A 22,646-nucleotide genomic window follows, 5' to 3' on the forward strand; every position below is an offset into this window, starting at 1 on the left:
ATGTATGCTATTTTTATTTTTTGGGTATACTGGGACAAGACGTTAAGTTGAAAATTAACAGGAGTTGACTTAATGATGTATTACTGTAAAGTTTAAAACGATCTACAAACTGGAAAAAAACAAATCGAATGAAACATTATATTTTCTCTGGTTATAAAATTACATTTAGTGTTATCTCATAAGTCGAGTATATTATTCAGGCTATAAGCTTTTAATATAAAAAAAAACGAAGGCTGTAAATATTTTCTTAGCTAAACACTTTCGTGTTTTTATCTTAGAAAATGTTTGCTCAAATAATTCTGTTGGTGTTAATAACATCAGTCCAAAGGTACTTAAAGAATGCACAGCTTGAATGATTTATCCTCGTACGTTACTTTACAATAAAGCACTGTCCAAAGGCTGAACACGTACAGCTCGGAAGCAATCACACGTCACACCGTTGTTTAAAAAAGAAAGTTGTCTTTGAAAAAGAAAAGTTGTAATTAAGAAAGTTGTCTTTGAAAAAGAAAGTTGTCATTAAAAAAGAAGTTTGTCCCGCTAATTACAGACCAGTGTCATTATTAGGGAACAAATAACTAAATATCTTAAATAAACGAGCTACTTGTCACCTAATCAACACGGATTTGTGTCCAAAAATAGGATACACGTTAAACGAATTGGAAAGTGTCGACTACATTATGAAAGCGTTAGGTAAAGCGTTTGATAAAGTTTCTGACCGTATACTACTTTATAAATTGAAAGCATACGATGTCAATGGCAATGTTCTAAAATGAGTTGAGTCTTTTTTGATAAGTAGAAAACAGCAAACTGTTTTTAGGTGAATACTCTAGCGACTAGACCAATGTTCTAAGTGGAGTTCCACAAGGGTCTGTCCTTGGTTCAACATTATTCATCATCTTAATAAATGACTTAACGGATAAGATAAAATCAGTTCATAAAATCTATGCTGATGACACTAAACTGTTAAAAATAGGATTGAATTTCACGAGGTATGAAGCTTTGGAGTAAACTATAAACAACGTATGTTTAGCGCATCCGAAACTCGCTGTCCGGAATGGTGTCCTTACTTAAAAGGTGACATAAAAGAAATTGAAAAAATTCAGCACAAAGTAACATAAGTAGCTCATGATTTAATAGAATTACCTTATGCTGAAAGGTGTCGGCGTCTCACTTTTACTCCTTTGGAAACTCGCGAGCGACGAACAGTTTAAACTAGAACTTTCTAGTTTAAACTGATAATCTCAAAACCGTTTTCTAGTTTAAATTGATCTAAAAGTTTAAACTAGAAAACGGTATTGAGATTATCAATTGGCATAATTCACCAATTCGCAGATAACCATCCAAATTCCTAATGCGTCCTTAGTTCTCATATAATAATGCTCGTCATTATTTCTACATAATTTGTGTTGTCAATAATTGGAATAACTTGCCGTTAGCATACAAAATGGCTCCGTCAGTTAATGCGATTAAGTATAGATTTCAAATATTGACTTTTTAGATATTATTTGTTATACTAATAAACTTTAATTAAATAAAAGCATTCGCTTTTCTCTTTTTCTCAATTTTGATTTCAACTTACTTGCTATGGAATAACAAATGCTTTTTTTACTTAAAGTTTATATTTTACAAACTATAAATTTTTGTATTATTAATTCGTTTCTCTTTTTTAATTATTTGTCATGTTATCTGAAAACACTTATTTAAATACATTATAAGTATTACACTTAACACTATAGTGTATTTATATGTCAACACTAAATGCAATTTAATAAGATCAAAAGTTTTAAATTAGAAGAAAACTTAAATGAATAATTTCTCTAAAGAGGAATTTTTGTGGTAACGTTTATGCCAGTGTACCCACAATTTTTCAGGAATTAAAAATTGTATATAGTTAACAAAAAGCATATCATTAAATGGATAGCAAAAAGGCAAAGTGGATTAACCTTTCAATTTTCGATTTTTATTATTATTGCGTTTCAACATTAATAAGACTATGTTTTATTTATAACCAAGTCGACTAACTCATCAACAACATAGACTATTGTTAAAAATTATTTCCTTTATTATTTTCTTTTATTAAATATAATTAATTAAAAAAAACTAAATAACTCTACTTAGCCTTAACACCATCCAAATCATAACAGCATTTCATACTTGCAATAGTTATGACAACTTATGACTTGGACAAGGTTCTAAATTTTCTTCAACTGAATGAATAGGCAAAGGGTCAAACTCTTGAAATTGAAAATTTATGGCATAAATTCAGTTTTCCAACATAAATAATGGCATAAATTCAGTTTTCCAACAATTGAAACGAAGGGAATTTTCTCAAAAAAACTAATCAAAAAAGCCTCCAATTTTAATAAGATATCAATACTTAAAAGAAATGATAATTTTTATACCCAAATCAAAACCTTTTGACAACATGTTTGATATATGTTTGTGTAATTTTTATAATACAAGAATAGAAAGAGAAATGCAAATGTAATTTTAAAGTATCAATGAATGAATAGGATGCGTTTGTTAAAGAATAGCTGTGCCAAGATCAACTTGAACTGCTTGATCATAAACATCTACTTGAAACACGATAAAAAAAAGTTGCAACAGCAACAGCAGTTATATACGCATATATATAAAAGAAATGTGTTAATGGTAATTTGTATGAATCTGAGTAAAATATCAAATTAAGTGAATCTAATAAATAAAATAACATCTGCGAAGATGTCTTTAATTGTTGTAAACAAATCTAATCAAAATAAGATTCTTTACGATAAACTGGGTATCGTGGTAGATTGTTATTGTATCAGTTGCAGAGCGACTGCTGCTATTAATGATACTGTTAAGGCTCCTCTAAAAGATATGGAAATATCAATTGAGTCAAATATACTTGATAAGAAAAAAGTAAAACGATAAAGACATCGTGCCGGACAAAAAAAAAATTTAGAAGAAAATTTGAAATTACCATGTATTGATTTTGATGAAAAAAAAGGCTACAGTTAAAGAAAAACTTACTACAATAGCCAGAGAATCAAGCAGCAGCTATATTGATTATCTGACACCTGACAATAAAATTTCTCACTGCATTACTTTGGAAGTTCTCCATTTAAAATTTGAAACTTGCAATAGTGGTTCTTTAAATGCTATTTTATGTGATGCTGGTGGTTCTTTAAATGCTATTTTATGTGGTTCTTTAAATGCTATTTTATGTGATTTTAGTGGTTCTTTAAATGCTATTTTATGTGATGAGACTTTAATAAACATTGATAAGTTTCAAGGTGCAAAACTCAACAAGTACAGAACTTGACCAATCCAGTAACTCGTTTATTAACTACATTAAAAAATGAACTTCTATTTAAACAATTTTTTGAGTTTGTTGATTTGAAAACTTCTAGCCCAGCATTATTTAAAGTAGATATTGGTAAAAGTACTACATAAGACTTAACTCATAATTCAAAGTATTTTCATTTACTTCCTGATAAAATACTCAGTATATTAAGCTCAAATCAAAAATATTTTTACAATATCTTTGTTAAAATACATATTTTATCAGAAGAGATTTCAAATAAAAGATCTAAAACTTCTCTTAAAAGATTTTGAGGTTCTTATTTATTTTAATCCTATAAGATAATAATTATAGCTGTTATGCCAATATCTTGTTTATTAGTGCTAAATATTATTGGGTGACTTAACTACTTTAGTGTTTGTAGTTTTGTAATACTTATGATTTCATCACACTCATATTGAAATATTGATCTCATATTTTAAATTATATTTGTATATTAATATTTAATTTCTCAAGTTGAGTTTAATTTGGTATCATTTATTTTTAGCTTGTTGCTGAAAATGAGTGAGAAGATAAGTTCTTCAAATTTTCCTTTGATACGTAATCGAACTGACGTAATCAACCTGAGAAGAACCTACCAAACAATGTCCTTACAACGATGGTTGATGTGTTAAGGACGTTTTTCCACTATCACAAAGCATTGAAACAAACAGTTCCAGCCAGTGCAAAAGCAACATCTAATGGTTTACAACATCTAATGGTGATGCTCCAGCAAATGACCTGATGCTCTTCACAAGAATTAAAAAGTAATCTGAGATCAATAAGGTTATTTCAAATGCTGCTTTGAAGAAGCTTCAAAATTACACCTGGTACCTTGGGTCAGAAATGATTCCACTTTCATTATTTTCTGACAGGGTTTGTGACACAGAAAAAAAGTTGATTGTTGAAGTTGATTGGTGTGTCAGGGGTATGTATGATTCAAAGTGGAGCTGATTGGTGTGTCAGGGATATAAAGTGTCCAGCAGCAGAATTAAACAAGTTGGAAAAGAAGCAACTTCATGAGCTTGTTACATCATTATCAAGTGCTGCATTGCAGTCACTTGGTCTCGATGTAACCATTTTATCTGGAACCAATCCAAAGACCTGGGAGGAAATTGCTGAATTTCGTTATACTAAAGCAATTGTTAAATCTGTGAAAGTCATTAATGACACTGCTGAGCGTTCTGTAGCTCTTATGAGCACATTTAATCAATCCATCACAAAGACTGAATCTGAAATGCAGAAACTAATACAAGCTGTTAGGACAATAGAAAACGCATTCCAGATTGCCGCAAAAGCATCTTGATGATATATGCCACTGTCGCTACAGACTAAACTTTTGATCTTGCAAATAGTGCAACATTTGAATGTTATTTGCATTATTTAAGGAATTTTTTGAAAATGATTAATTGTATATCATAGCTTTAACTCAAGTTTTTTAAGTATTGTTAATGCAGCGAATGCTTTTAACACAGTAAATTTTTATTTTCCTTGAGCAACCTCAAAATATTATCCAAAACACATAAGATTTTGCACAGAAGTTTTTTTCAATCAAAGAAACAGTATTTAACTATTTGTTAAAACTATGCAACATTTAATTCAAAAAAATTTATTTTTGGACACTCCTCTAATATATATATATATATATATATATATATATATATATATATATATATATATATATATATATATATATATGTATATATATATATATATATATATTTACACACATATATATATATATACATACACGAAAAAAAAACACAACAAACTAACAGTTATATTTATGTTAATAAGTCCCTGTGTAAAAGAGTTGAGATATAATTAAAAAATGAATCACAAACAGGAGGTAATCCACTGGTATTCAGGGTGGTAGCCATTTTACCAAATACTAACATGGTTAACAGTCTTTTTGTTGATCCTGATTGATTAAACGTTACTGTTTCTATCAAAAAGTTAGACAAATGGAATTAAAAAATTAAGTAAGAGAAGTCGTAAGAATTAACTAAGAAAAAGAGGATACAATTACAATACTTACTAAAAGAATTAAACAACTAGAATAAAATGAAAACCATTGAAACACAAATCTCAGCAAATTACAAAATCCATTGCAAATTGCATTTACTAAATGCAATTCGCAATGGACTTTGCAATTAAATTAAATCAAAATCATGTGAAGTGCCTACATTTAGTAACATTGTAAGTGGTAAAGCAAAAAGTTCTGAACAAAGCATAGCTGTCCTTATCATGGTTGCAAGAGAGAAAACTAAAATATCAAAGTTGAAAAAAATATAGTTAGTAGTGGTTTAGAAGAAACCAATGAAATTGATTAAGATAAAAAAAAGACAAAAATAAAGTTAAAGATTCGAAATATTAGGTGTTGATAGTAGTAAATTAAGCGTAATAGAAGATTGAAATAAAAGTCAATATAATGCCATCTTTGCCACCTAGAGATTCGGTTTTGGTAGAATTGCTTGATCAAGAAACTCAAAAGTGAGTACTTTTAAATGCAAATTAACTAAAAAAAATTCGAAAGGTTCAATAAAATATATTTGTATAAAGACAAGACTCCAACTTAGAGAGCATTTGAAGGTGCATTAAGAAAAGAAAAGAAATAAAAAAATAAAGAACTTCCTTATATGTGGTTATCAATGGAGGCTTCGCTTTGTAGAGAAAAAAGGAAAAAATTTCTACTATGGAATTAGAAATAAAGAACTTAGTCGAATTGAGTACCAACCATCCCAATAATAGTTGTGGCAGATTAATATTAAGATCAAAAAGTATTCGGATTAAAAAAAACGTATTTAAAAAGTAATAAAAACAATAAATATAATGCAAATCAAAAAGCATTTGATGAAGTAAATATAACGAGTTGAGATACCTTTATACAAATGCTACCTCATTAAATTCAAATAAAGTAGTTGAAAGATCAATATTAGTGTCAACATACAAACCTCATATTATATTTATCTCCAAAACTTGGTTCAAAGTAGATTCTTTAATGAATATTGAAAGTTATTATTAACAAATATTTAACAGAAATGACAATATTTCAAACAAAGTAATGGTGGTTGTGAAGCAATATATCTTCAGGACAATATATCATAATTTGAAATGAGAACTCAACAATAAATATTACAAAATCTGAATAAATTTGGTTTCTTGTAAAGTATGGAGTTGAAACTATCAAGCTTAGATGTGTTTACCGTCAACCATCAAAATCAAAAGCTATTTATAATGCCAAAAAATCAAAATTATATCAAACACTTAGATAGTGAAATGTAAAATCAAGCTGACGACAAAATAATTAAAAGTAGACAAATAGCAAAAAATGAACTAAACAGTAAAATATACACAGGCATACTAATATGTGACAATTTCAATTTTATATACGTTAAACTGCATGAAGATGGTTCTGTTCAAGTAAATAGTAATAAAAACAGCATTGATGCTAGAACTGTTGATCTTATTAACGATATATCATTCAAAATGTAACGTTTTCTACATTTATTAAAGCAAATAAAATGTCTAAAAATATACTGGATCTTGTCATAGTTGAATCATCAGACCGAGTCTAATACTTAGAGAATTTACCACCACTTGATTGGCTTGTCAGGGCAATTTAGTACAAAAATTTTATTATGAGTTATCGTTTAATAAAAACAAATTCAATTAACATTTAAGTGTAACCAACATAAAAGTGACTTCAATTCCGTGATTAAATATTATCAAAATGTTGATTGGTCAAAAGAATTTAGTAACTTCAATATAAACGACAGTTACAACTTATTCTTGTATAATTATAACTATATGAAAAATATGTTTGTACCAAAAATGATACGTAAAAACAAAAAGAAACCTTTTTGGCTCAATCGTACACTTTTGATACTCATAAATAAAAAAAATAAACTATGACGTAAAAATCAACCAACAAAGTGGAAAATACCAGAGCTTGTCGAACAACACAAAATTGTAAAATCTTCTTTGCAAATACAAAAAAGATTAACAATTTAAAAATTTGAACATAGTTTAGCTTATATAGTTAGCTTTCGATACAAAATATCCCAAATGTCTGTTTAGTTATGCTAATAGTTAACGCAAAATCAAAAAATGCAAAATCAGTTTGAAATAGATTTGAAATTATGGGGACAGATAGCAGATTTATTGCTTCATTTTATAATCAAGTCAAATCAGTCTTTAAACATTATTCAGTTAACTAAAACTTCCCACTACTTTCAGATCGTACAACTCAGCGTTTACAAAGCCTTTATTTTTCAAAGGATGACATCAAAAGTAAATTAAAAACAATAAACCCAAATAAAACAACTGGAATAGTCAACATCCATCTACTAATATTAAAACACTGTGTTGATGTGTTAGCTTAGCCTTTCACAATTTTATTTAACAAATCACTATTAGAAAGATCAACTCCGCATGTATGGCATAATGCAAATGTTACTTCATTTAAAAAATATTAAAAAACGTGATTCTAGCGAACCAATTAATAATAGACCAGTTTCCAGTTTCTCTTACATCGATTCCATATAAATTAATGGAAAGCTTAGAAGCCAATAGCATTGTAAATTATCTCTCAAAACTAAAACTGTTGTTTTTATCTCAATATGGTATTATAAAGAATAAAGCATGTGTTACGAACTTAATAGAATTCAATGATTATTTCACAAAATATTTAGCTAAAAAATATGCTGTAGATGTGATACATTTGGACTTTTCAAAAGCATTTGACGCAATCTCTCACACCTTATTAATTCTCAAGCTGAAAGCTTATGGTATTGTTGGAAACCTTCTTGATTGGATTATAGATATTCTCACTAATAGAAAACAGAGAGTAGTACTTGGAGAACACATTATTGACTGAGCTCATTTTACTAGCAGCGCCCCAATAGGCTTTGTTTTGGGCCCAATACTCTTTATAATTTATATTAATGACTTGTCTAACAATTTACAATGTGTCTGTAAACTGTATGCAGATGATTCTAAGTTAATGAATGAACTAAGAGTAAATAATATTTTTAATGACACTACAGATATTCAAGATGATTTAAATTAAATCACTAAATCGACAAGAGTTTGGTTAATGAAGATCAACCTAAAAAAATGTAAGATTATGCATCTGGAAAAAAGCAACCCACACACTAAGTATTTACTTCAAGATACAACCAACTATATAAATTACTACTTGAGAGAATCTTGAAAAAGATCTTGGTATATTTGTTTCAAGTAATGCTAAATATTTTCAACAAGTTAATCATGCTAGTAATAAAGCTAAAAGTGTTTTTTCTCCTTACACAATAAAATATAAAATAATTATTGAGAAAATACAAAGACGATCTACAAAAGTACCGACCACCTGCAAACATCTTTGGTTACACAGAAAGATGTATCTTGTTTGAAACTCAAAAAGTCGAGAATCGTAGTATAAAAAGACACTTATTTCAAAAGTTTAAAATCGATAAAGGTCTTGCTATTATTAATTGGCAACTAAATCTAGTCCAGCTTTATGTGACTAAAGAGAACAGTTTGTACGAGAAGTTAATAGAAATTGTGAACAATGATACCATTTTTTTAGTAATCGAGTAGTACAACAGTAACAGTATGTTGCACACAACATACTGTTTTTTAAAAAAATCAACCCAAACTTCTACAGAGCTCAAATAGTAAAAACAGAAGCAGCTAGCCCTAGTCTTTCCCATATTAAAATTTGTTCGTTGAAAAAGTAAATTTAAACCAAATAAGTCTTACTTACTAACGGTAAAATGAACAAATTAATATTGTAAACTAATAATTATTATTATAAATGAATTAAAATATATTATATATATATATATATATATATATATATATATATATATATATATATATATATATAAATATATATATATATATATTTATATATATATATATATATATATATATATATATATATCTATATATATATATATATATATGTATATATATATATATATGTATATATATATATATGTATATATATATATATACATATATATATATATGTATATATATATATATATGTATATATATATATATACATATATATATATATATATATATACATATATATATATATATATATATATATATATATATATATATATATATATATATATATATATATATATATATATATATATATATCAGAAAAGTAATTTATATTTACCCTAGAATTTTAACAGCGTTTTGAGTCTAGTCTAGTCTAGATAACAATCTTTCATATGCTTCAATTAACAGAATCAAAAACCATTTTTATATTCTGATAAAAAAAATGCTACTAAACCAATGCCGAAAGCTTATTAAACGGTTAAAAGCACTTAAACTATAATCAAATTTTGCGAAGTTAATAATTAAATAACAAAATAAATAATTATGCATATTTTTGCGTTATCTTAACTTAAAAGTTAGGCATAGCAGAATCAATATACAATTGAGTAACTTAGAAATGCATATCAAAGCGATGTTGGTCTGCGGGTAACAAACAGTTTCCGATTTTTTATTTAAAAAGTAGTTTCCAGAGCATTTTTGAAATCGTCTTAACATGAAATCTGAAATCATCATAATACTTATTTTCGCCATTAACACAGGTTTAAAGAGTGCCGAGTTATGTAGTATATTGTCATTGCTCATATATGCGTGTTTGCACAGATTCCACGGCAGCCTTTGAACCCGTATTAATGGCGAGAAAGAGTTTTTCAATACTTTTTTTTTTTTATTAAGAAAATGTTGCTAACTTTCAACATAGTTTTATACTCCATATAATAATTTATGAGCCAACTGAGACGCTTAAATCTAAAAACACTCGCATTTTCGATGTGCTTACAGTTAGGTTTTCAAACCTGCATTTGTTATTAAACCTTTATAAATTTCCAAAATATCTTTTTACAATAATTACCTAAAATAATATAAATATAGAATATACGTTAATTTATTAGCAGTATGTATCTTTTGTAACTTTTTTATTCCTTTTTAGAATCACTAAAATTTATTTATTCCAGGTGTTAAGTAATGAAGCATCTTCAAGAGGATGTGTTGAAAATGTTCTCCTTTGTAGAGGATGTGTTGAAAATCTTAACATACTGTTTAAATTTGGTAAAACTGAGGATGACCTTATTGTAAATATGAGTAACTCAGTTAACTATTCTAGCTGGGTCCCAGCTGGAATTGACTGGGGTTGAGCTGGGATTGAGTTTGGGCTGGGTTTTGATATGGGTGCCAGATGGGTCCCATATAGTGTAAAGTTATTGCCGAAAATTATTTCTGGGTTTCTACTGGGAATGACATTCACAGTAAAACTTCCACGGTGATCCAGGATCAACTTCCATGGTGATCCAGGATCCATCTTCCAGAATCAAAAAATAAAGATAAAAAAGAAATTTTTAAAAAGACTGCCAGCCTCTATAGGAACCAGGTTATTTTTACATATTCGTCTATCTTAAAATTTCTATAATAAAAACGTTTAGATATTTTGATAACAATATTCAGATGTTCGTTTAGGGGCTGTCCATATAGGACGTCAATATTTTTTAGACAATTTTCATCCCCTCACCCCCTTTTTTACCGGTTGTTTTTTTTTCCTATGCCTCCCTTAAAAAGGGTGTCATAAAATTAAAACCCCCTCCTCTCTTTATTTTTTAAAACAAAATTCATTCCTAATTTTAAGCATTTTAATGCAATTTTTCACATGAATTACATTTTTCTGTGTTTAAATATCATTCAGTTGCTTATTGGGTATTTCCAAGTTTGTTTCATTTGTTTATTCTTGTTGACCTCCCTGAAAAAATAAAGTTATGTTATATTACTCATATTCTATATACTAAATTTAATCAAAGTGTGTCATGGGAACTTGCGCCATTCTCCGTCCATCCAAGGATTTTTTAAATAAACTTCAACTGATATGATTGGAATAGGGCAGTCCAATTTATCTGAAACAGTCGCATCATTTGGAATATTAAGGCCCTCTGTTTTGATTTTGTCCTCATTGAACCATTCAGCAAAGGCTGCGTTTTCTTCTACCACAATCACGGCCATTAACTCTCTTTTGCACTTGGCGGCAATGCGAACAGGTCTAACTTGTAAAAGAGTAATAGCCATTTGGTTAAAAAAATTGGAAGTAGTAATGCTGACATGCTTTTTTAACATGAATTAGAAGGCAAAGTACATGTTACAATGCTTACAGATTCTCTAAGATAGCTTGATTGCACGGAGGGAAAAAACAAATCGTAACAAAGAAGTTTGAATGATTTCAATGATTGAGGTATAGTGCTCTGAATATTGGAGGCAATAAGAAAAAATTCAAAAGGAAAAAAACTTTTGCTGGTGATGTCTGTAACGGCTACAGCTTTCCGGCCATTTTTTGACTGGCAGAATGGATTAGGCGGAGGCAGAAATTGATTGGAAATAATATGGAAATAGAAGCTCTATTTCAAAGAACAACATCCAGGATCCTCAGGTTTTAGAAATTTGCGTGAATTATTGACTGCTGTACATATGAGAGGCTAACCAATCCTGATCTTTTAATAAGAGATGACAAGTATTGAGCTCCGTCTTGCCGTCTGGATCGATATACTCAACTAATGTTGGAAACCGATCAATAATCAGACCTGAAAAGATCGAGGCACAGATCTTTCTAGCGAAATTAAAATTCTGTTTCTCCAAAAGAAGATCCACTGTCCTACTTTAAATATAAGTCGCAATTCAGATAGTTTAATTCTTAATTCGCAATTCAGATAGTTTAAATTCAGATAGTTTAATTCTTAATTCGCAATTCAGATAGTTTAAATTCTTCAAATATAAGTCGCAATTCAGATAGTTAATTCTTATTTCTTGTTATATATATTGCATTTTGATAAAAAGTTCATATTAGAAATAAATTTGAATTCCTCAAGACTCTAGTTGAGTTCGATAATGATAATGAGGGAGAATCAATCCTGTTAAGTCAACACTGAAGACAACCACAGGCTTGATCAACTTGGTTAAAGGGTCTTTTATAATGAAATTGAACTCTGGAAGAGTTAAATATTGTTCTTAGTCCAATCTGTGAGCATACGCTGTCATTTATGATTGCTTTTCAGATTTAACATTAATATAAATGGGACTGAAATAGGAAACTGCGCCAGATTTTCCAAGCCCATCTGGTTTGATTTCAATGTCTACGTAGAGAGACGGGATACGCTTGTGCTTTGCGGCAATAACCTAATCATAATCAGGATGAGAATCTCAATAATCAATATGCATTGTCATCAGCGGTGATTCCAATTAGAATCTGAGCTTTATTGTCTTGACTTATAAAGAACAAATCTTTGGGGCCTAAAAAAGAGCAAATTTCTTCCACATTCCTTACAGTTGCTGTAAAAAATGGATCATCCAGTGACTTTAATGAAGATTGTTTTGGGTTTGCATCAACTTGATAGGAACCGTGTTGACTAGTGATTCTTCCCGGGAATTTGTTCCCGGGAAAAATTTTATTCCAATTTCCCGGAATCCCGGGAAATTTTTTTCGGGATCCCGGGATTTTTGTTCACACATTTTTTAACTTTCCCGCCAAAGTCAGAATTTTTTGTTTTCCGGACCATAAGAAATATTGCTTATTTATATTGTTTACATATTGAAATTTATCGCAGCGCATTGGGAATTTTTAAAAAAATGTCCTTAAATCTTAAAACTTCGAAGGTTTGGAGTTATTTTGATCTTAAAAAAGCAGACGAGGCACAATGCAAACATTGTCCAAAAATATTACTATGCAAAGGTGGTTCCACTGCTGGATTGAAGAGGCATTTAGAAAAAATCCATAATATTATTTTAAATAAAGAAGAAGAACCATCAACTAAAAAACGTTGTGTTCAATTAACAATTGATTCCATGACAAAAAAAGTTTCATTGGGAGAACGATTGGCTCGTTTTGCTGCGATTGATGGTTTTTCTATTAATGCAATAACTGAATCGGATCAAATTCGTGAGTTGCTTCGTGATAAAGGCTTCACTCTTCCTAAATCGAAAACAGATGTCATGAATCTTATATATATATATATTATTTGGAAATAGTCGAAGAAAATAAAAAAAAGATACTCGAAATAAAAGAAAAAAAATGCAATTTTAGTATAGATTTGGATGAATATTCAAAACATGGCAGAAGATTTATGAATATAAATCTTCACTTTAATGAAGGCTTTATTAATCTTGGATTAGAGCGAATGTTAGGATCGCACAATTCAAATGATTGCCTAGAACTACTCATCAAAAAATTAAACATGTTTAATGTAAGTCTTACAAATGATGTAGTTTGCATAACAACTGATGGTGCTTCTGTTATGGAAAAATTAGGATATACTTCGCCTTCTGAATATCAACTTTGTTTTGCACACGCAATACATTTAGCCGTTGTTGATGTAATATATAAAAAAAAAGGTAAAAATAATAATCAAAGTACTAATGACAAAGATATTGAAGATGATGTCTTTGATGATGACGATGATTATGATGAGGAGGATCAGCAAAATGAAATTAGTGACCAAGTTCCTGATCTTGTTCCTGAGCTTCATAAAGTTCTTGTTAAAGTTAGAAAAATAGTTGTAACTTTTAAAAGATCTCCTTTAAAAATGGATTCTTTAAAGCGTTATTCTAAAAATGAATTTGGACAAGAGCTAGTGCTAATTTTGGATTCAAAAACTCGTTGGAATTCAATGTTGACCATGATTCAAAGATTTATTAAAGTTAAAAAAGCAGTTTTTAAATCTCTCGTGGATTTCAGTTTAGAAAACCTAATGTTGTCTGATGATAAACTTACAGTAATTGAAAATTTAGCAAAAAGTCTGGAACTTATTGTCTTAGGTTCTGAAATGATTTGCAGAAGGAAAACAACTTTATTAACAGCTGATGACACATTAAAATTTATGGTTAAAGAACTTGATGTTCAAGATTGCTACCTAGCAAAATATCTTAAAAATGCTTTAATTGAAAGAATATGTCAAAGAAGAAAAAAAGATCTTGTTGGTTTACTAAAATTTTTAGATAATCCACAATCTTCAAAAAGTGATATGGATGATGACTTATTTAGCATGCTATCTAAAGCAGTTATGATAAATTTAGCGATTGAAATAGCTGGTCGACTTTTTCCCATAATTGAAAATATAGCAAAAGAAAAAGATAGCGATAGAAAACTTAACAATAGTATTATTGATATAAATCAGTTATCTGAATCTATGGCTGCCAAATTAGAAAAATTTGTAAAAAAAAAAGATGTTTTTGAAGTCAAGTGCAATAAATCAATTATGCGTCAAGAATTCAATCTGTTTGAAGCTACTAATAAAAGATCGCATATCTTAGATATGCTTTATAATGCGCTTTTAACTATTCGTCCTTCCAGTGTAGAGGCTGAAAGGGTGTTTAGTTCAACTGGATTTTTTTTTACCAACTATAAAACTAGATTGATCGACATTCATCTCGATGCACTGGTTTTTCTCAGAAGTCACTTTAAAGTTGTAAACAGTTACAAAAAATTAATAGAAAAATAGAAAAGTGTATTTAGTTATTTATATTTTCTCTCATGAAGATTTTCCCGGGAATTTCCCGGGATCCCGGGAACAATGTAAATAATTCCCGCTATCCCGGGAATGGAAAAAGTCCGGGAAATCGCAATCCCTAGTGTTGACATGCCTCTTTCCTTCAAACAAGTCGCTCAGTTTTGGCATCAAGTGAGTATATAAAGCACTTCTGCTATAATGGTAGCCTCGGCTAAAAAGTTTTATTTAGGCCTAATATAGCCCAATAAAGTTTTTCAGTATATAATTATTTTATATATATAAATATATATATATATATATATATATATATATATATATATATATATATATATATATATATATATATATATATATATATATATATATATATATATATAATTAGGATAATAATTAGGATATACTTCGCCTTCTGAATATCAACTTTGTTTTGCACACGCAATACATTTAGCCGTTGTTGATGTAATATATAAAAAAAAAGGTAAAAATAATAATCACTTATAAGGTAAAAATAATAATCACTTAATAATAATACACTTAAAATAAATATCACTTTTTTTATCTCTTAGTAAACGACCATTTTGATATTTGACCAAGGTCGGGGCTGGGTTTGATAAAATATAGCCGGGCCGGGTTTACAACCGGGGTTACATAAAACATTTATAGATCCTAAAGTATATATTTTTAAATCAAAACTCATGCTATATTTTGCATATATATGCAAATAATAGCATCATTGTAATCATTGTAATCATTGTCATCATTATCATCATCATCATCATCATCATCATCATCATCATCATCATCATCATCATCATCATCATCATCATCATAATCATCATCCAAATCACTCTGGCTTCCAATGCTAAAGTTAATTCTCAATTAAACACTTCTACAGTTTGTGCTCCAGACAAGATTTTCATCATAGCCTCTAAAAAGTGTTTTCCAGAACTCTCTTCAATTTTTGCTAAACTTTTAAAAAGCGCTAAATAAGTGGTTTCAATTTTTCAAAACTCTGGAAAAAACTTCGACCCCTCCAACTATCTACGACAAGCCTTCACTTTACTATTAGTTTCTTTGTATAAAGGTTATAAGATAATTAAATTATTTTTTTTCTAACTGCAGTATAAAAGCTGTTCTCGAAGGCCTACACTCTTTTTTATTTCAAGTAACTTTAAGGGTACCACAAGGTTCTATCTTTGCTCCTGTATTTTTCTACAATATTCTATATTGTACCTACAACAATAATCTTTATGAGATTTTTACATCTAAAGTAGATCTATTTGCTGACAACTCAACTTTATATTCTTGTCTTGAAAAAAAATCTTTACTTTTTGATTGCGGAGAAAAAGAAACTGATTTTTAATCTGATCTCTCTTCTGTAACAACCTAAGGCTTGCAGTGGCTTAAGGATTTAAATTCTGGACTTAAAATCCACAGTTTTTGTTAGACAACAAAACTCATTTAATTACTGCAAAAAAAGAGGTTGCAATATTGTTGGCATTCCTATATTGACGAATAATAACCTTCTTACTCTCGGATAAAGTCAAAAAGCACATTGTAAATGTAGTTAGACCTGCTTTACCAGCCAAGCCACTCTCCCACTGTGATAAGGTTGTATTTCTTTCTTTTTTCTACAAATAATATCTTGATTAATGCTCAAACGAGCTATAATCTCTATTAAGATAAACAAAAACTTATTCTTGCTTGGCTTATTCAACAAATTGCATTCTTTTACTGTACCTGTCACTTTACGCTATAAAAACGTTTATTCATTCAGTTTTTTTTCTTGCACATCAAAAAAACCTTATAACCTTTACCCATCTTCATGTTTTCCTTTTTTATGCAATCTTCAACTTTTTAAGTTTTCAGTTAAACGTTTCTTAGTATTTTAACTTATTCTCTATTTTAATGTAACTCGTAACTTAATAGTAGTTGCTTGCAATCTTGTTGCAAGTAAATTAGAGTTTTAAAAAAACATAAATATATGCCAGTATTTAATAATTAGTAAATGTATATATAAAATTGTAATATAAAAAGTTTAATAAATTTATTTTAGCCTCGGCTATCAACTCCCGCTAAATCGCATAATTTTACCGTGACCAGAGCCAGTTTGCGATAAGTCTCATTTTTAACCTGGGACGGGGCCATGGCCCCGGTCAGTTTCTTGTATCGCTGTAAAAGAAAGAGAAAAGTACCTTTTTTCATGGGTAACCAGAACATCCTGCACTATTGTGAGACAAACACACACTATTTTGATTATCTAATTACACTGATTATCTAACTACAACAACGAAAAAAAATGCCACTGACACTACCTTATGTATTTTGATTTGGAGATTACAAAAATGATGTCCGTTTTGTTGTGTGACCCACCAATTTTGGTTAAATTCACATTTTCAAATTTTCGATTTTCACTATGAAAGTTGTCAATGTGATTTTTAATATATTTATTAGCAGTTGTTTATGATTTATTTATTAGCATTTCTTTATCATATACCTATTTGCATTTGTTTAACCTTGTATTAGACTAATTGTAAGTCTGTTTTATTTTAGATAAACTACAGTCAGCCAAGTAATATATAGATATTATACAGTGTATATTGAAACAAGAAATGCCCAGAACTTGTAAAAATCAAGTCGACAACTTTTGCTACATTTGTGGCGAACTGACTTTAAAGAGATGCAGACGAAGATTGACACCACATGTGAAAAAACTGTATGAACTATACTTTGGTTGCAAAGTCGGCGACCAGGATAAGAACTGGGCGCCTCATGCATGCTGTGTGAGGTGCGCTAGTTCACTATCGTCGTGGGCGAACAGGATTGGTGGAGGACCAACATTTGGGGTGCCAATGGTGTGGCGTGAACCCCATAATCATTGCTCAGGTTGCTATTTCTGTTCTGTTAACATATCAGGTCGCAATTCTAAGGGTAAGAAAGCTATAGTGTACCCAAATTAACCTTCAGCTATTCGTCCTGTTCCTCATTCGGCTGAAATCCCTGTTCCTGAACCTCCATCGGAAATCCCAAACACGGACAGTTCTGATTCAGACGAGGATACTGATGACGATGATAGTTACGAGTTGCCAGAAGATACAGAGCGTAAACCCCACTTCGTAACAGGATCTGACCTTAAAGATCTCGTTTGAGATTTTTATTTAACAAAGCAACAGAGTGAATTGCTGGCTTTACGTCTCCAGGAGTGGCATCTGTTGGCTGGTGATGCAAGAGTGTCGTCATTTAGAAAGCGATCACGGGAACTGCAGCAATACTTCTCTATGGATGAAGAACTTTGCTTCTGTAATGACATCAGTGGATTGTTTGATGATCTACGAATACAATACGATTCATCTATGTGGAATTTGTTTATTGACGCATCACTTTATAGTATTAAGGCAGTATTACTGCATACTGGAAATGTGCTGCCTTCCCTTCCCATAGCACATTCGGTAACCCTGAGGGAAAGCTATGTGAATATATCACTTATTCTAGACAGAATTAAATACAGAAATCACAGATGGTCCATATGTGCAGATTTGAATGTTGTTGCTATACTAAATGGATTGCAGGCTGGTTTTACTAAGTACATGTGTTTCCTCTGCAAATGGGATAGCAGGATGAAATCAGAACATTATTTGAGGAAATGTTGGCCACAACGAGAAACATTTGAGGTTGGTTCCTATAACGTCATTCATGAACCTCTTGTGGATAAAGAGAAGATTATCTTGCCCAACCTTCACATCAAGCTTGGAATCATAAAACAGTTTGTAAAGGCGTTAGATCACGACAAACCAGCATTTCAGTATTTGCAGACCAAATTTCCTAAAATCAGTGACGCCAAAATTAAAGAGGGCATTTTCGTTACGACAACTGATGCTGGATGAAGCGTTTTCAGGAACGATGGATCAATATGAACTTGCAGCATGGGATGCATTCAAACGGGTGTGCCAGCGATTTCTTGGAAAACATATTGCACCAAATTACGCTGATTTGGTAGACAGATTGATTGCATCCTATCAACAACTGGGTTGTAACATGTCGCTGAAGCTCCACTTTCTTCATTACCATCTTTCCTTCTTCTCTGTCAATGGAGATGTATATGATGAAAATGGCGAGCGCTTTCATCAGAGTATTGCCACAATGGAAAGCAGATACAAGGGAAAGTGGAGCCCCGCCATGCTTGCAGATTACTGCTGGAATTTGCAGCGCGGTGAACCCGATGCGGCACTCAAACGCCAGGCTAAATACAATTTAATACAAGTAAACAATTTGTGTTAAAAGTGATAATAAACTTGTTCATACACTTATTCGTATGTATAGAAAAATGCATCTTACGTTACATCTTTAAATCGTTATTACAAAAAATTGTGACGTGCTACAGCATAACTGATTACATATTTGGAATCAGCACGTCTGAATTAATAAAGATAACCTAATTTGGTTCATGTTTTTTTCAAAAAATTAAAAATTTTTGTACAGTGTTATCAATGGCACATAAAGTTGTAATTGGTTATAAATTATTTGATAAAAGCAGTCCCCCCCCCCCAAAAAAAAAAAAAAAAAAATTTGCTGAGTTGCTCTGCAATACTGAAAAGTTGGATTTGAATTGCAATCGCTAATTGTTGTCAAAATATCCTTTACTACTTGCATACTAGTGACATAGTAAAGGCATAAAAATTTGTTATCCAAGGTCCATTGAGAACGTTTCCAAAAGTCCTAAGCACACAAATTTTGTTTTATAGCTGTTGCATTAAAAAACTCTGCTTGCAAAACTAACTGTAAAGTGCCGCATTTTACTGTTCTGGTGATCAGAAAACGTAAAATATTTTTTCTCTGGAATATTTTTCTCTTGAAGTAGGCTTGTTTTCCAAGTTTGAAGCTATGCTTGTGAAAGTTAAAGGTTAACTTCTGGTTTTAACATTGGTTAATGGAAAGCCAAGGGTTTATTGCAAAAAGCAAAGAAATGCTTTGAATCTCTTATGTTGTTGACGGCCAATTTTTTGGCTATATTCACAGGGCTTTAAATGTAATTTGCAGTTATGTTACAGCCGGAATATTTATTAACTTTTTGAATAAATTGGGTATACTAATCCATTGTTGATATATAAAAAAAGTATATTTCCGTTCCTACACTTATTATTTGTTTCAGAAAACAATTGAAAGCTGTCAACTGTTTTTCAAATGCTCCAATAAATACAAGCAAATTTTTTTAAAGGTTATAATACCTATAAAAATGAATAGTTTGGATAAGTATAAGGCATTTGGGTGATAGTCAGGAAAAAAGAAAAGGCTGCATAAATCAAATTATACCTTACATAAAAACTAAAGTTTATGAAAAAAAGTAGAAAGATTGTTTAACAAAAACTTTTCAACATCGATTAAATAAAACTGTAATTTACATTTTTTTTATTATTTTACAATTTTTGTTATTTTACAATTTACAAATAACCTTTTATTTACAGTCTATAAATAAAAGGTACAACAAAAAGTTAAACTACACCAGTTTTTTGGAGTAGTTTAACATTCTTTAATAATAGTCTATGATATCACACCAATAGTTTATGATCTCACATCATTTACATCATTGGTGACATGATTTAGTATACTAAGCAGACACATAAAGTAATAATACAATGAAAATCATAATGAACATAATGAATAATATAAATTTAAGATAATATGATATACCAATAATAATCTAATTGCAATTTAATCAACACTAATATGTAAAAACTTATGTAAAAATCTAAGAGATTCATTAAAACATGTATTTAAACCTTCTATCTAATAACTACGTGACAAAAGTATTTTGTCATATAGTTATTAAATAAAAGGTTTAAATACATAACGTTTAATGTCATAAAAATATATTATTAGACAACATCTTTCTAATGGTAATACTGTTAGTTATTGTATTACATTTTGTAATATGAAATTCATTTTTGCTTTTTAAACAAATATTAAAATTTGTACAAATCTCCTTCTCGCCCTTCTATCTCCCGAAAACCGGTCTGAAAAACAAAATTTAGGTACCAAAAGGGCCGGTAAAACAACATTTACTATTAGTAATACTAAGAGCTTCATCATCAAAATCATGAGCATAGAAATACTAAGCTCATGAAATGCAACACAGTTTTAGATGTCAATAAGTTAACTCAATAATATTAACGCTTGTTAATAAGAAAAAAAAACCGCACTTTAAAAAAATTTGACTGATCTATTTTTAAAAATACTCTATGTAATATAAAATTCCAAAAAGTTACTCAACAAAACACTATCATTTCATACCATTGAAACGCAAAGTTTAAAAAACGTGGAACAGAATTTTAGCGCAAAATCGGTTCCGTTAAAAACGCTATTTTTTATTTAACTGACTTCTAGGTTTATTTTTGCACTATTAAATAATTAAAAAAACATAACAGTGTTTTAATTAAAATGCATAGATAAAAATCACAAGAGTAATAAAAATGCAAAAGGGGGCAAAACTACATAAAAGACAGACTATCAATGACTGTAAACGTGAACTGACTTGTTGAAGTTTTAAATCTTAGGTTTCAAAGAGTATTGTCAACAAAAATTGTTAAATGTATGATAAAATAGTATGTATTATCGACAGTAAAACATGGTGGATGTAGTGTTAAGGTGTGAGGCTGTTCAAATTTGGGGGTGGTAAGAATGCTACAGATGACATTTTAAAAACAGAGAGAATAAAAAAAGTAGTACTTGGACACTTAAATAGTACTTTTTTACCTTTCAGACGTTAGGATGTACCTTTCAGACGTAGATTACCTTTAGAAAGTTGAGTAAATGGGAAGCCATTTATTTTTTTAGAAGAATATTACTTAAAGCTTAAATCCAAAACACATTCTTCAGGTCATTGTATAAGCTATTTATAAGCTGAGTTCGAGAATGATCAAATAATAAATAGAATGATTTAACATCCCCAAGCATAAGATTTCCTATCAGATTTTTATAGGATGAATTAAAAGTATGTCAAAAACTAATGCCTTATGATGCATAAGATGTGGAAAAAACTTATTAGTTAGTGGTATAAAATTAACTTTGACAAATTGTCGTTAAGTAGATAAATATGTATGGCGGTTATTGCAGCTATGGATGATTAATAGGAAAATAAATTAAAAACTAATCAAATGGGATTTTTTATTATTATTTTTTTTGTAAACCTGATAAAAAGGAAAGTAACACATAATTCAGATGGATTTTATTTTCAGTTTTTCTCCCAATAGTATGTAAAACTTTGATATCTTATATCAAAAAGTATGACCATTCGAATAACTATGGACGGTAGTATATCTTCCTCACTTTATATATATATATATATATATATATATATACATATACATACATATATATACATATATATATATATATATATATATATATATATATATATATATATATATATATATATATATATATATATATATATATATATATATATATATCAGAATGAATAATCTGTTTAAAGACTTACTCATTAATATGAACAGCACGACTACAGACAGGATATATAGATTTTCAATCCGAAATATGAGCATCTATTTGCACTCATTACTAATAATACATTTACAACAAAAACACACCTATGTAACAATTTGAGCATAGAATGATTTATGGTTTATGGTGCTTCTTTTGCTAGGTATTTTAAGTATCCGATAGGTTCTTTGTCTAAGAATACAATTGAAGCCAGAAACAAGAAAATACAAAACTGCACGAGTTGGACTCGCACGTCTAACTTTCTTAGCAAT

At 29.6% G+C, this 22,646-nt stretch overlaps 1 protein-coding gene across 2 annotated transcripts in view; it reads right to left on the reverse strand.

The window, feature by feature from the left end:
* Window positions 1–9,656, reverse strand: part of LOC136075485 (uncharacterized) — a 190,598-nt gene extending 180,942 nt beyond the window's left edge. Inside the window, exon 1 of one of the 2 annotated variants that reach the window (XM_065788837.1) lies at window positions 9,522–9,656. The gene's annotated coding sequence lies outside the window, so the exon portion shown is untranslated. The remainder of the gene's footprint in view (window positions 1–9,521) is intronic. The other variant, XM_065788838.1, reaches the window with a different exon arrangement.
* Window positions 9,657–22,646: the final 12,990 nt, after the last annotated feature.

This window comes from Hydra vulgaris, chromosome 01 (genome assembly GCF_038396675.1).
Source record: "Hydra vulgaris chromosome 01, alternate assembly HydraT2T_AEP".
Classification (NCBI taxonomy): Eukaryota; Metazoa; Cnidaria; class Hydrozoa; order Anthoathecata; family Hydridae; genus Hydra; species Hydra vulgaris.